General features: G+C 40.5%; 5 non-coding genes across 5 annotated transcripts; 1 reads left to right on the top strand and 4 right to left on the bottom strand.

The window, feature by feature from the left end:
• Nucleotides 1-284: 284 nt before the first annotated feature.
• On the top strand, nt 285-357 carry TRNAV-AAC (transfer RNA valine (anticodon AAC)). The gene has a single exon. It is a non-coding gene; the product is annotated as a tRNA-Val (tRNA).
• Nucleotides 358-3,945: 3,588 nt separating this feature from the next.
• TRNAV-CAC (transfer RNA valine (anticodon CAC)) lies at nt 3,946-4,018 on the bottom strand. Its single transcript has one exon. It is a non-coding gene; the product is annotated as a tRNA-Val (tRNA).
• Nucleotides 4,019-7,872: 3,854 nt separating this feature from the next.
• On the bottom strand, nt 7,873-7,945 carry TRNAV-CAC (transfer RNA valine (anticodon CAC)). Its single transcript has one exon. It is a non-coding gene; the product is annotated as a tRNA-Val (tRNA).
• A 3,910-nt stretch (nt 7,946-11,855) lies between these two features.
• On the bottom strand, nt 11,856-11,928 carry TRNAV-CAC (transfer RNA valine (anticodon CAC)). The gene has a single exon. It is a non-coding gene; the product is annotated as a tRNA-Val (tRNA).
• Nucleotides 11,929-16,051: 4,123 nt separating this feature from the next.
• Nucleotides 16,052-16,124, bottom strand: TRNAV-CAC (transfer RNA valine (anticodon CAC)). Its single transcript has one exon. It is a non-coding gene; the product is annotated as a tRNA-Val (tRNA).
• Between the last annotated feature and the right edge of the window lie 116 nt (nt 16,125-16,240).

The raw sequence follows: 16,240 nt of genomic DNA, 5'->3' as shown, positions 1-16,240 counted from the left end.
CGAGTGAGGCGAACGGGATAACCACTACACTACAGAAACTACGATGTGGTGTATTGGTCTCATTCTCCTGCCGATCTGTCTGAATACGAGAGAAGTAGTGTTTACTACAGCATTGCAGCTCTGGAAATATATTTATATTTGTAATACTATTGTGCCTAACAAAAAAAAAAAGAATATTAAGGCATTGTATAATGGTGAAACTATTATACTCTGAGGGAGATAACAATGTATAATAGAAATAGGGTGAGGGTTAGTACTGATACAAACTATGTTTACTACAGCTAGTTTCTGTAGTGTAGTGGTTATCACGTTCGCCTAACACGCGAAAGGTCCCAGGTTCGAGACCGGGCAGAAACAGCTTTTTTTTTTTTTTTTTAATGTAACATTAAATTGGTTAAGGAATTTGTTAATCAGTTGTGCAATCGTCTTTACTGCTTTATCTCCTCAGCACAAACACAACTTGAATATAATCTGTTATTGACCTTTTTTTTAATTTTAGAAAACAGAACTACAAATACGCCACATTATTTGCCAAATTTTCATATATGTAAAATGATATATATTGTGTGTTACACACCAGAAACAAAACAAGTATAAAGGACTTGAATACAATCTGTTCTCAACATGTGGTGCTGTCGCAGAGCAAAGTGGATAGTCTAGCACAGGGGTACGCAAACTTTGGGGCGCGAGATTGTCTGCTGGGGGCGCGGCGTTTACAGAGGCGCTGCTTCCCGAAGGCATTTCAATTATATGCCAGGGGAGCGGCGAAGGCCTCTGTAAACTAAACTGCATTTACCTTGGTTCAGACGGCTTATGGAGACGCATCCAGGACATGGGTACTTGAGCCCTTCCCTGCTACCCAAATGGCTCTGGCATCCTCTGGTGGCTTTCATCTCTAATGTCCAGCAGACTTGCTGGCACCAACTTGGCAGCCCTGACAGTCTGTCTGAACATTGGTTCCAAAAGTCCCAGATCATATATATAGTGCACAACAGTACATACAGCACTATCACAGTATTAAATAAAAATACACTTTTAATACGTTCCTAAGTCTCTTGGTATGGGGAATAGAATAGAAAGCTGTACTTTTTATTTCTACTAGCCTTTATTCCCCACACACTAGCTTTAGATGTAGAGTGGACTCTGAGTGTCCTCTCACAACTTCATATATGGTTGGAGCAACCATGTAGCCCAATACAGGTCACGGGCTACCTGGGCATTAACTGAGTATCCCCCTTATCCTAGGGACCCCTCATAGTTACAGGGACACTTTGTCTCCCTTTGCCCCATTTACCTTTCTGGGCTATGCTGAAGCAGGGAACCCTAGCAGTGAGTTGCGCAAGTGTTTTCAAGGGGAGATATTGCCAAGACAATGTACCTACATGTATCCGAGAATCAGGGATGATTCTTGGGTACATTTTTAGGAGAGCCGACAACTCCGGACACCAACTACCTAGGCACATTCTGACAACAATTTATCCGCAAAACCCACCTTGAAACTCATGCCCTTGCAACCCCTGCTTGTTGGCATCCCTGGAAAGGCAAAAACACACAAAATCTTTATTGTCGCAAATTACAAGTTATTCATGTACAGTTACTGGGCTCAAGAGCTGACACTCTTGAACCCTTATATACGGATCAGGGATAACAATTCATGGGCTTGACCTTTATTGAGTGCCTGGTTACCCACTACCATCACAATGAGCCTCTTCACTTTTATCTGCTTCTGGTTCCCCATCAGATCTCACTTAATTTGAGAGAAGAGGAGGAAAGACATCAGCAATGATCTTAGAGAAGCAATTGTTGCTGCCCATCAATCTGGGAAGGGTTATAAGGCCATTTCCAAACAATTTAAAAGCCATCATTCTACAGTGAGAAAGATTATTCAAAAGTTGAAAACATTCAAGGCAGTTGCCAATCTTCCCAGGAGTGGACGTCCCAGCAAATTCACCCCAAGGTCAGACCGTGCAATGCTCAGAGCAATTGCAAACAAACCAAGAGTTACATCTCAGACTCTACAGGCCTCAGTTAGCATGTTAAATGTTAAAGTTCATGACAGTCCAATTTTAAAAAGACTGAACAAGTATGGTTTGTTTGGAAAGGTTGCCAGGAGAAAGCCTCTTTTCTCTAAAAAGACCATGGCAGCACGGCTTAGGTTTGCAAATGTGCATATGAACAAACCACGAGACTTCCGGGAACAATGTCCTTTGGACAGACGAGACCAAAGTGGAGATGTTTGGCCATAATGCACAGCGCCACATTTGTCGAAAACCAAACACAGCATATCAGCACAAACACCTCATACCAACTGTCAAGCACGGTGGTGGAGGGGTGATGATTTGGCCTTGTTTTGCCGCCACAGGACCTGGGAACCTTGCAGACATTGAGTCGACCATGAACTGTATATCAAAGTATTCTAGAGTCAAATGTGAAGCCATCTGTCCGACAGCTAAAGCTTGGGTGAAATTGGGTCATGCAACAGGACAATGATCCCAAGCACACCAGCAAATCTACAACAGAATGTCTGAAAAGAAAAGAATCAAGGTGTTGCAATGGCCCAGTCAAAGTCCAGACCTCAACCCGATTGATATGCTGTGGCTGGACTTTAAGAGAGCTGTGCATAAAAAAATGCCCACAAACCTCAATGCAGCAATGTTGTAAAGAAGAGTGGGCCAAAATTCCTCCACAACGATGTGAGAGACTGATAAAGTCATACAGAAAATGATTACTTCAAGTTATTGCTGCTGCTAAAGGTGGTTCTACAAACTATTGAATCATAAGATATACTTAGTTTTTCACACATGGCTTCTCCATTTTGGCTTTATTTTTGTTAAATAAATCATGACACGGTGTAATATGTCATGTGTTGTTGTTCATCTGAGGTTGTATTTACCTAATTGTAAGACCTGCTAAGGAACAGAGATGGTTATTATGTCCTGATATGTAAAACCACACAATTCAAAGAGGGTGTATTTTCTTTTTCACCCAACTGTAGATCTGATCATTATTTGGGATGGCAAAGAGAATGTTTTACTTGAATTTACTTGCAGTGTTTGATTCAAATGAGATGGGTCTAACATTTACATTCAATACCAGTCCCGACTCCCTAGTCTTTCTCGATCTTGTACTACTGTATCTGTAGATGACAATTACAATATTGTCACTAAAACTCATTTTAAATCTGTGGCGGTGAATAGCTGTATCCATGCGAAAAGCAATCATCATGCCAGGTTGATAAACAATATACCACTAGTGCAATTTCATCGCCTTAAGAGAAATTGTACATTGTATCAGGATTTTTGCGCACAGTCTCTGACTCTGACCAACAGATTAATAGCTAAGGATATGACAAGGGTCGAGTTCAGGAAGCTTTCCAAAAAGTTGCAGTGAAAGATAGAGATACACTACTACTTCAATCTAAGCCAAAGACCTATGCCAAAAATAACAAGGATAACAAGAATAAAAACAAGGAAATGGAGCCCAGGAGATCTGGGGACAATAATCTTGGATTTGGTTGTCCAAGGTCCATCACAAAGTATAATCAGTCCTCCTACCAAATTCAGAAAATCCTGAAAAAACATTGGGGTGTTCTCCTATGTGTCCCCCTTCTACGTACTTCCCTGCCCAATAAAGTTCCCGTTCTGTATAAGAAGGCAAGAAATCTTAAAACTTTACAGTGTACAGCAAATTAAAATATCACTTGTGAGCACAGTCACATGTATCAGACAGGTCTTTTCACCATTGTTAGTGAAATAAACTACAAAGTTAGCATAAAATGATGAGAAAAATGTAGAGACCGTTGTGTCCAATACAAATTCCCGGTCAGCATTTTTCTTGGGAGAAACATGTGTTACCTATGTCAGAGTAAACTTTGCAGATTATGTTCACTTGTTAAAATAAAATGAACAAAATCTTTTTGGATGCACATGAAAAAAAATGAAATGCTGTTTCTGCCCGGTTTCGAACCGGGGACCTTTCGCGTGTGAGGCGAACGTGATAACCACTACACTACAGAAACTACGATGTGGTGTATGGATCTCATTCTTCTGCAGATCTGTCTGAATACGAGAGAAGTAGTGTTTACTACAGCATTGCAGCTCTGGAAATATATTTATATTTGTAATACTATTGTGCCTAACCAAAAAAAAAAGAATATTAAGGCATTGTATAATGGTGAAACTATTATACTCTGAGGGAGATAACAATGTATAATAGAATAAGGTGAGGGTTAGTACTGAGACACACAAACTTCACTACAGCTTAGTTTCTGTAGTGTAGTGGTTATCACGTTCGCCTAACACGCGAAAGATCCCCGGTTCAAGGAATTTGTTAATCAGTTGTGCAATCGTCTTTACTGCTTTATCTCCTCAGCACAAACACAACTTGAATATAATCTGTTATTGACCTTTTTTTTAATTTTAGAAAACAGAACTACAAATACGCCACATTATTTGCCAAATTTTCATATATGTAAAATTATATATATTGTGTGTTACACACCAGAAACAAAACAAATATAAAGGACTTGAATACAATCTGTTCTCAACATGTGGTGCTGTCGCAGAGCAAAGTGGATAGTCTAGCACAGGGGTACGCAAACTGGGGGGCGCGAGATTGTCTGCTGGGGGCGTGGGGTTTACAGAGGCGCTGCTTCCCGAAGGCATTTCAATTATATGCCATGGGAGCGGCGAAGGCCTCTGTAAACTAAACTGCATTTACCTTGGTTCAGACGGCTTATGGAGACGCATCCAGGACATGGGTACTTGAGCCCTTCCCTGCTACCCAAATGGCTCTGGCATCCTCTGGTGGCTTTCATCTCTAATGTCCAGCAGACTTGCTGGCACCAACTTGGCAGCCCTGACAGTCTGTCTGAACATTGGTTCCAAAAGTCCCAGATCATATATATAGTGCACAACAGTACATACAGCACTATCACAGTATTAAATAAAAATACACTTTTAATACGTTCCTAAGTCTCTTGGTATGGGGAATAGAATAGAAAGCTGTACTTTTTATTTCTACTAGCCTTTATTCCCCACACACTAGCTTTAGATGTAGAGTGGACTCTGAGTGTCCTCTCACAACTTCATATATGGTTGGAGCAACCATGTAGCCCAATACAGGTCACGGGCTACCTGGGCATTAACTGAGTATCCCCCTTATCCTAGGGACCCCTCATAGTTACAGGGACACTTTGTCTCCCTTTGCCCCATTTACCTTTCTGGGCTATGCTGAAGCAGGGAACCCTAGCAGTGAGTTGCGCAAGTGTTTTCAAGGGGAAATATTGCCAAGACAATGTACCTACATGTATCCGAGAATCAGGGATGATTCTTGGGTACATTTTTAGGAGAGCCGACAACTCCGGACACCAACTACCTAGGCACATTCTGACAACAATTTATCCGCAAAACCCACCTTGAAACTCATGCCCTTGAAACCCCTGCTTGTTGGCATCCCTGGAAAGGCAAAAACACACAAAATCTTTATTGTCGCAAATTACAAGTTATTCATGTACAGTTACTGGGCTCAAGAGCTGACACTCTTGAACCCTTATATACGGATCAGGGATAACAATTCATGGGCTTGACCTTTATTGAGTGCCTGGTTACCCACTACCATCACAATGAGCCTCTTCACTTTTATCTGCTTCTGGTTCCCCATCAGATCTCACTTAATTTGAGAGAAGAGGAGGAAAGACATCAGCAATGATCTTAGAGAAGCAATTGTTGCTGCCCATCAATCTGGGAAGGGTTATAAGGCCATTTCCAAACAATTTAAAAGCCATCATTCTACAGTGAGAAAGATTATTCAAAAGTTGAAAACATTCAAGGCAGTTGCCAATCTTCCCAGGAGTGGACGTCCCAGCAAATTCACCCCAAGGTCAGACCGTGCAATGCTCAGAGAAATTGCAAACAAACCAAGAGTTACATCTCAGACTCTACAGGCCTCAGTTAGCATGTTAAATGTTAAAGTTCATGACAGTCCAATTTTAAAAAGACTGAACAAGTATGGTTTGTTTGGAAAGGTTGCCAGGAGAAAGCCTCTTTTCTCTAAAAAGACCATGGCAGCACGGCTTAGGTTTGCAAATGTGCATATGAACAAACCACGAGACTTCCGGGAACAATGTCCTTTGGACAGACGAGACCAAAGTGGAGATGTTTGGCCATAATGCACAGCGCCACATTTGTCGAAAACCAAACACAGCATATCAGCACAAACACCTCATACCAACTGTCAAGCACGGTGGTGGAGGGGTGATGATTTGGCCTTGTTTTGCCGCCACAGGACCTGGGAACCTTGCAGACATTGAGTCGACCATGAACTGTATATCAAAGTATTCTAGAGTCAAATGTGAAGCCATCTGTCCGACAGCTAAAGCTTGGGTGAAATTGGGTCATGCAACAGGACAATGATCCCAAGCACACCAGCAAATCTACAACAGAATGTTTGCAAAGAAAAGAATCAAGGTGTTGCAATGGCCCAGTCAAAGTCCAGACCTCAACCCGATTGATATGCTGTGGCTGGACTTTAAGAGAGCTGTGCATAAACAAATGCCCACAAACCTCAATGCAGCAATGTTGTAAAGAAGAGTGGGCCAAAATTCCTCCACAACGATGTGAGAGACTGATAAAGTCATACAGAAAATGATTACTTCAAGTTATTGCTGCTGCTAAAGGTGGTTCTACAAACTATTGAATCATAAGATATACTTAGTTTTTCACACATGGCTTCTCCATTTTGGCTTTATTTTTGTTAAATAAATCATGACACGGTGTAATATGTCATGTGTTGTTGTTCATCTGAGGTTGTATTTACCTAATTGTAAGACCTGCTAAGGAACAGAGATGGTTATTATGTCCTGATATGTAAAACCACACAATTCAAAGAGGGTGTATTTTCTTTTTCACCCAACTGTAGATCTGATCATTATTTGGGATGGCAAAGAGAATGTTTTACTTGAATTTACTTGCAGTGTTTGATTCAAATGAGATGGGTCTAACATTTACATTCAATACCAGTCCCTACTCCCTAGTCTTTCTCGATCTTGTACTATCTGTAGATGACAATTACAATATTGTCACTAAAACTCATTTTAAATCTGTGGCGGTGAATAGCTATATCCATGCGAAAAGCAATCATCATGCCAGGTTGATAAACAATATACCACTAGTGCAATTTCATCGCCTTAAGAGAAATTGTACATTGTATCAGGATTTTTGCGCACAGTCTCTGACCCTGACCAACAGATTAATAGCTAAGGATATGACGAGGGTCGAGTTCAGGAAGCTTTCCAAAAAGTTGCAGTGAAAGATAGAGATACACTACTACTTCAATCTAAGCCAAAGACCTATGCCAAAAATAACAAGGACAACAAGGATAACAAGAATAAAAACAAGGAAATGGAGCCCAGGAGATCTGGGGACAATAATCTTGGATTTGGTTGTCCAAGGTCCATCACAAAGTATAATCAGTCCTCCTACCAAATTTAGAAAATCCTGAAAAAACATTGGGGTGTTCTCCTATGTGTCCCCCTTCTACGTACTTCCCAGCCCAATAAAGTTCCCGTTCTGTATAAGAAGGCAAGAAATCTTAAAACTCTACAGTGTACAGCAAATTAAAATATCACTTGTGAGCACAGTCACATGTATCAGACAGGTCTTTTCACCATTGTTAGTGAAATAAACTACAAAGTTAGCATAAAATGATGAGAAAAATGTAGAGACCGTTGTGTCCAATACAAATTCCTGGTCAGCATTTTTCTTGGGAGAAACATGTGTTACCTATGTCAGAGTAAACTTTGCAGATTATGTTCACTTGTTAAAATAAAATGAACAAAATCTTTTTGGATGCACATGAAAAAAAATGAAATGCTGTTTCTGCCCGGTTTCGAACCGGGGACCTTTCGCGTGTGAGGCGAACGTGATAACCACTACACTACAGAAACTACGATGTGGTGTATGGATCTCATTCTCCTGCAGATCTGTCTGAATACGAGAGAAGTAGTGTTTACTACAGCATTGCAGCTCTGGAAATATATTTATATTTGTAATACTATTGTGTCTAACAAAAAAAAAAAGAATATTAAGGCATTGTATAATGGTGAAACTATTATACTCTGAGGGAGATAACACTGTATAATAGAAATAGGGTGAGGGTTAGTACTGAGACACACAAACTTTACTACAGCTAGTTTCTGTAGTGTAGTGGTTATCACGTTCGCCTAACACGTGAAAGGTATCCGGTTCGAGACCGGGCAGAAACAGCTTTTTTTTTTTTTTTTTTAATGTAACATTAAATTGGTTAAGGAATTTGTTAATCAGTTGTGCAATCGTCTTTACTGCTTTATCTCCTCAGCACAAACACAACTTGAATATAATCTGTTATTGACCTTTTTTTTAATTTTAGAAAACAGAACTACAAATACGCCACATTATTTGCCAAATTTTCATATATGTATAATTATATATATTGTGTGTTACACACCAGAAACAAAACAAATATAAAGGACTTGAATACAATCTGTTCTCAACATGTGGTGCTGTCGCAGAGCAAAGTGGATAGTCTAGCACAGGGGTACGCAAACTGGGGGGCGCGAGATTGTCTGCTGGGGGCGTGGGGTTTACAGAGGCGCTGCTTCCCGAAGGCATTTCAATTATATGCCATGGGAGCGGCGAAGGCCTCTGTAAACTAAACTGCATTTACCTTGGTTCAGACGGCTTATGGAGACGCATCCAGGACATGGGTACTTGAGCCCTTCCCTGCTACCCAAATGGCTCTGGCATCCTCTGGTGGCTTTCATCTCTAATGTCCAGCAGACTTGCTGGCACCAACTTGGCAGCCCTGACAGTCTGTCTGAACATTGGTTCCAAAAGTCCCAGATCATATATATAGTGCACAACAGTACATACAGCACTATCACAGTATTAAATAAAAATACACTTTTAATACGTTCCTAAGTCTCTTGGTATGGGGAATAGAATAGAAAGCTGTACTTTTTATTTCTACTAGCCTTTATTCCCCACACACTATCTTTAGATGTAGAGTGGACTCTGAGTGTCCTCTCACAACTTCATATATGGTTGGAGCAACCATGTAGCCCAATACAGGTCACGGGCTACCTGGGCATTAACTGAGTATCCCCCTTATCCTAGGGACCCCTCATAGTTACAGGGACACTTTGTCTCCCTTTGCCCCATTTACCTTTCTGGGCTATGCTGAAGCAGGGAACCCTAGCAGTGAGTTGCGCAAGTGTTTTCAAGGGGAGATATTGCCAAGACAATGTACCTACATGTATCCGAGAATCAGGGATGATTCTTGGGTACATTTTTAGGAGAGCCGACAACTCCGGACACCAACTACCTAGGCACATTCTGACAACAATTTCTCCGCAAAACCCACCTTGAAACTCATGCCCTTGCAACCCCTGCTTGTTGGCATCCCTGGAAAGGCAAAAACACACAAAATCTTTATTGTCGCAAATTACAAGTTATTCATGTACAGTTACTGGGCTCAAGAGCTGACACTCTTGAACCCTTATATACGGATCAGGGATAACAATTCATGGGCTTGACCTTTATTGAGTGCCTGGTTACCCACTACCATCACAATGAGCCTCTTCACTTTTATCTGCTTCTGGTTCCCCATCAGATCTCACTTAATTTGAGAGAAGAGGAGGAAAGACATCAGCAATGATCTTAGAGAAGCAATTGTTGCTGCCCATCAATCTGGGAAGGGTTATAAGGCCATTTCCAAACAATTTAAAAGCCATCATTCTACAGTGAGAAAGATTATTCAAAAGTTGAAAACATTCAAGGCAGTTGCCAATCTTCCCAGGAGTGGACGTCCCAGCAAATTCACCCCAAGGTCAGACCGTGCAATGCTCAGAGAAATTGCAAACAAACCAAGAGTTACATCTCAGACTCTACAGGCCTCAGTTAGCATGTTAAATGTTAAAGTTCATGACAGTCCAATTTTAAAAAGACTGAACAAGTATGGTTTGTTTGGAAAGGTTGCCAGGAGAAAGCCTCTTTTCTCTAAAAAGACCATGGCAGCACGGCTTAGGTTTGCAAATGTGCATATGAACAAACCACGAGACTTCCGGGAACAATGTCCTTTGGACAGACGAGACCAAAGTGGAGATGTTTGGCCATAATGCACAGCGCCACATTTGTCGAAAACCAAACACAGCATATCAGCACAAACACCTCATACCAACTGTCAAGCACGGTGGTGGAGGGGTGATGATTTGGCCTTGTTTTGCCGCCACAGGACCTGGGAACCTTGCAGACATTGAGTCGACCATGAACTGTATATCAAAGTATTCTAGAGTCAAATGTGAAGCCATCTGTCCGACAGCTAAAGCTTGGGTGAAATTGGGTCATGCAACAGGACAATGATCCCAAGCACACCAGCAAATCTACAACAGAATGTCTGCAAAGAAAAGAATCAAGGTGTTGCAATGGCCCAGTCAAAGTCCAGACCTCAACCCGATTGATATGCTGTGGCTGGACTTTAAGAGAGCTGTGCATAAACAAATGCCCACAAACCTCAATGCAGCAATGTTGTAAAGAAGAGTGGGCCAAAATTCCTCCACAACGATGTGAGAGACTGATAAAGTCATACAGAAAATGATTACTTCAAGTTATTGCTGCTGCTAAAGGTGGTTCTACAAACTATTGAATCATAAGATATACTTAGTTTTTCACACATGGCTTCTCCATTTTGGCTTTATTTTTGTTAAATAAATCATGACACGGTGTAATATGTCATGTGTTGTTGTTCATCTGAGGTTGTATTTACCTAATTGTAAGACCTGCTAAGGAACAGAGATGGTTATTATGTCCTGATATGTAAAACTACACAATTCAAAGAGGGTGTATTTTCTTTTTCACCCAACTGTAGATCTGATCATTATTTGGGATGGCAAAGAGAATGTTTTACTTGAATTTACTTGCAGTGTTTGATTCAAATGAGATTGGTCTAACATTTACATTCAATACCAGTCCCGACTCCCTAGTCTTTCTCGATCTTGTACTATCTGTAGATGACAATTACAATATTGTCACTAAAACTGATTTTAAATCTGTGGCGGTGAATAGCTATATCCATGCGAAAAGCAATCATCATGCCAGGTTGATAAACAATATACCACTAGTGCAATTTCATCGCCTTAAGAGAAATTGTACATTGTATCAGGATTTTTGCTCACAGTCTCTGACTCTGACCAACAGATTAATAGCTAAGGATATGACAAGGATCGAGTTCAGGAAGCTTTCCAAAAAGTTGCAGTGAAAGATAGAGATACACTACTACTTCAATCTAAGCCAAAGACCTATGCCAAAAATAACAAGGACAACAAGGATAACAAGAATAAAAACAAGGAAATGGAGCCCAGGAGATCTGGGGACAATAATCTTGGATTTGGTTGTCCAAGGTCCATCACAAAGTATAATCAGTCCTCCTACCAAATTCAGAAACTCCTGAAAAAACATTGGGGTGTTCTCCTATGTGTCCCCCTTCTACGTACTTCCCTGCCCAATAAAGTTCCCGTTCTGTATAAGAAGGCAAGAGATCTTAAAACTTTACAGTGTACAGCAAATTAAAATATCACTTGTGAGCACAGTCACATGTATCAGACAGGTCTTTTCACCATTGTTAGTGAAATAAACTACAAAGTTAGAATAAAATGATGAGAAAAATGTAGAGACCGTTGTGTCCAATACAAATTCCTGGTCAGCATTTTTCTTGGGAGAAACATGTGTTACCTATGTCAGAGTAAACTTTGCAGATTATGTTCACTTGTTAAAATAAAATGAACAAAATCTTTTTGGATGCACATAAAAAAAATGAAATGATGTTTCTGCCCGGTTTCGAACCGGGGACCTTTCGCGTGTGAGGCGAACGTGATAACCACTACACTACAGAAACTACTATGTGGTGTATTGATCTCATTCTCCTACAGATCTGTCTGAAAACGAGAGAAGTAGTGTTTACTACAGCATTGCAGCTCTGGAAATATATTTATATTTGTAATACTATTGTGCCTAACAACAAAAAAAAAGAATATTAAGGCATTGTATAATGGTGAAACTATTATACTCTGAGGGAGATAACAATGTATAATAGAAATAGGGTGAGGGTTAGTACTGAGACACACAAACTTTACTACAGCTAGTTTCTGTAGTGTAGTGGTTATCACGTTCGCCTACAGCATTGCAGCTCTGGAAATATATTTATATTTGTAATACTATTGTGTCTAACAAAAAAAAAAAAGAATATTAAGGCATTGTATAATGGTGAAACTATTATACTCTGAGGGAGATAACACTGTATAATAGAAATAGGGTGAGGGTTAGTACTGAGACACACAAACTTTACTACAGCTAGTTTCTGTAGTGTAGTGGTTATCACGTTCGCCTAACACGTGAAAGGTATCCGGTTCGAGACCGGGCAGAAACAGCTTTTTTTTTTTTTTTTTTAATGTAACATTAAATTGGTTAAGGAATTTGTTAATCAGTTGTGCAATCGTCTTTACTGCTTTATCTCCTCAGCACAAACACAACTTGAATATAATCTGTTATTGACCTTTTTTTTAATTTTAGAAAACAGAACTACAAATACGCCACATTATTTGCCAAATTTTCATATATGTATAATTATATATATTGTGTGTTACACACCAGAAACAAAACAAATATAAAGGACTTGAATACAATCTGTTCTCAACATGTGGTGCTGTCGCAGAGCAAAGTGGATAGTCTAGCACAGGGGTACGCAAACTGGGGGGCGCGAGATTGTCTGCTGGGGGCGTGGGGTTTACAGAGGCGCTGCTTCCCGAAGGCATTTCAATTATATGCCATGGGAGCGGCGAAGGCCTCTGTAAACTAAACTGCATTTACCTTGGTTCAGACGGCTTATGGAGACGCATCCAGGACATGGGTACTTGAGCCCTTCCCTGCTACCCAAATGGCTCTGGCATCCTCTGGTGGCTTTCATCTCTAATGTCCAGCAGACTTGCTGGCACCAACTTGGCAGCCCTGACAGTCTGTCTGAACATTGGTTCCAAAAGTCCCAGATCATATATATAGTGCACAACAGTACATACAGCACTATCACAGTATTAAATAAAAATACACTTTTAATACGTTCCTAAGTCTCTTGGTATGGGGAATAGAATAGAAAGCTGTACTTTTTATTTCTACTAGCCTTTATTCCCCACACACTATCTTTAGATGTAGAGTGGACTCTGAGTGTCCTCTCACAACTTCATATATGGTTGGAGCAACCATGTAGCCCAATACAGGTCACGGGCTACCTGGGCATTAACTGAGTATCCCCCTTATCCTAGGGACCCCTCATAGTTACAGGGACACTTTGTCTCCCTTTGCCCCATTTACCTTTCTGGGCTATGCTGAAGCAGGGAACCCTAGCAGTGAGTTGCGCAAGTGTTTTCAAGGGGAGATATTGCCAAGACAATGTACCTACATGTATCCGAGAATCAGGGATGATTCTTGGGTACATTTTTAGGAGAGCCGACAACTCCGGACACCAACTACCTAGGCACATTCTGACAACAATTTCTCCGCAAAACCCACCTTGAAACTCATGCCCTTGCAACCCCTGCTTGTTGGCATCCCTGGAAAGGCAAAAACACACAAAATCTTTATTGTCGCAAATTACAAGTTATTCATGTACAGTTACTGGGCTCAAGAGCTGACACTCTTGAACCCTTATATACGGATCAGGGATAACAATTCATGGGCTTGACCTTTATTGAGTGCCTGGTTACCCACTACCATCACAATGAGCCTCTTCACTTTTATCTGCTTCTGGTTCCCCATCAGATCTCACTTAATTTGAGAGAAGAGGAGGAAAGACATCAGCAATGATCTTAGAGAAGCAATTGTTGCTGCCCATCAATCTGGGAAGGGTTATAAGGCCATTTCCAAACAATTTAAAAGCCATCATTCTACAGTGAGAAAGATTATTCAAAAGTTGAAAACATTCAAGGCAGTTGCCAATCTTCCCAGGAGTGGACGTCCCAGCAAATTCACCCCAAGGTCAGACCGTGCAATGCTCAGAGAAATTGCAAACAAACCAAGAGTTACATCTCAGACTCTACAGGCCTCAGTTAGCATGTTAAATGTTAAAGTTCATGACAGTCCAATTTTAAAAAGACTGAACAAGTATGGTTTGTTTGGAAAGGTTGCCAGGAGAAAGCCTCTTTTCTCTAAAAAGACCATGGCAGCACGGCTTAGGTTTGCAAATGTGCATATGAACAAACCACGAGACTTCCGGGAACAATGTCCTTTGGACAGACGAGACCAAAGTGGAGATGTTTGGCCATAATGCACAGCGCCACATTTGTCGAAAACCAAACACAGCATATCAGCACAAACACCTCATACCAACTGTCAAGCACGGTGGTGGAGGGGTGATGATTTGGCCTTGTTTTGCCGCCACAGGACCTGGGAACCTTGCAGACATTGAGTCGACCATGAACTGTATATCAAAGTATTCTAGAGTCAAATGTGAAGCCATCTGTCCGACAGCTAAAGCTTGGGTGAAATTGGGTCATGCAACAGGACAATGATCCCAAGCACACCAGCAAATCTACAACAGAATGTCTGCAAAGAAAAGAATCAAGGTGTTGCAATGGCCCAGTCAAAGTCCAGACCTCAACCCGATTGATATGCTGTGGCTGGACTTTAAGAGAGCTGTGCATAAACAAATGCCCACAAACCTCAATGCAGCAATGTTGTAAAGAAGAGTGGGCCAAAATTCCTCCACAACGATGTGAGAGACTGATAAAGTCATACAGAAAATGATTACTTCAAGTTATTGCTGCTGCTAAAGGTGGTTCTACAAACTATTGAATCATAAGATATACTTAGTTTTTCACACATGGCTTCTCCATTTTGGCTTTATTTTTGTTAAATAAATCATGACACGGTGTAATATGTCATGTGTTGTTGTTCATCTGAGGTTGTATTTACCTAATTGTAAGACCTGCTAAGGAACAGAGATGGTTATTATGTCCTGATATGTAAAACTACACAATTCAAAGAGGGTGTATTTTCTTTTTCACCCAACTGTAGATCTGATCATTATTTGGGATGGCAAAGAGAATGTTTTACTTGAATTTACTTGCAGTGTTTGATTCAAATGAGATTGGTCTAACATTTACATTCAATACCAGTCCCGACTCCCTAGTCTTTCTCGATCTTGTACTATCTGTAGATGACAATTACAATATTGTCACTAAAACTGATTTTAAATCTGTGGCGGTGAATAGCTATATCCATGCGAAAAGCAATCATCATGCCAGGTTGATAAACAATATACCACTAGTGCAATTTCATCGCCTTAAGAGAAATTGTACATTGTATCAGGATTTTTGCTCACAGTCTCTGACTCTGACCAACAGATTAATAGCTAAGGATATGACAAGGATCGAGTTCAGGAAGCTTTCCAAAAAGTTGCAGTGAAAGATAGAGATACACTACTACTTCAATCTAAGCCAAAGACCTATGCCAAAAATAACAAGGACAACAAGGATAACAAGAATAAAAACAAGGAAATGGAGCCCAGGAGATCTGGGGACAATAATCTTGGATTTGGTTGTCCAAGGTCCATCACAAAGTATAATCAGTCCTCCTACCAAATTCAGAAACTCCTGAAAAAACATTGGGGTGTTCTCCTATGTGTCCCCCTTCTACGTACTTCCCTGCCCAATAAAGTTCCCGTTCTGTATAAGAAGGCAAGAGATCTTAAAACTTTACAGTGTACAGCAAATTAAAATATCACTTGTGAGCACAGTCACATGTATCAGACAGGTCTTTTCACCATTGTTAGTGAAATAAACTACAAAGTTAGAATAAAATGATGAGAAAAATGTAGAGACCGTTGTGTCCAATACAAATTCCTGGTCAGCATTTTTCTTGGGAGAAACATGTGTTACCTATGTCAGAGTAAACTTTGCAGATTATGTTCACTTGTTAAAATAAAATGAACAAAATCTTTTTGGATGCACATAAAAAAAATGAAATGATGTTTCTGCCCGGTTTCGAACCGGGGACCTTTCGCGTGTGAGGCGAACGTGATAACCACTACACTACAGAAACTACTATGTGGTGTATTGATCTCATTCTCCTACAGATCTGTCTGAAAACGAGAGAAGTAGTGTTTACTACAGCATTGCAGCTCTGGAAATATATTTATATTTGTAATACTATTGTGC

This window comes from Ascaphus truei, unplaced genomic scaffold (genome assembly GCF_040206685.1).
Source record: "Ascaphus truei isolate aAscTru1 unplaced genomic scaffold, aAscTru1.hap1 HAP1_SCAFFOLD_325, whole genome shotgun sequence".
In the NCBI taxonomy this organism is placed as follows: domain Eukaryota; kingdom Metazoa; phylum Chordata; class Amphibia; order Anura; family Ascaphidae; genus Ascaphus; species Ascaphus truei.
This window is presented reverse-complemented; position numbering and strand designations above follow the sequence as displayed.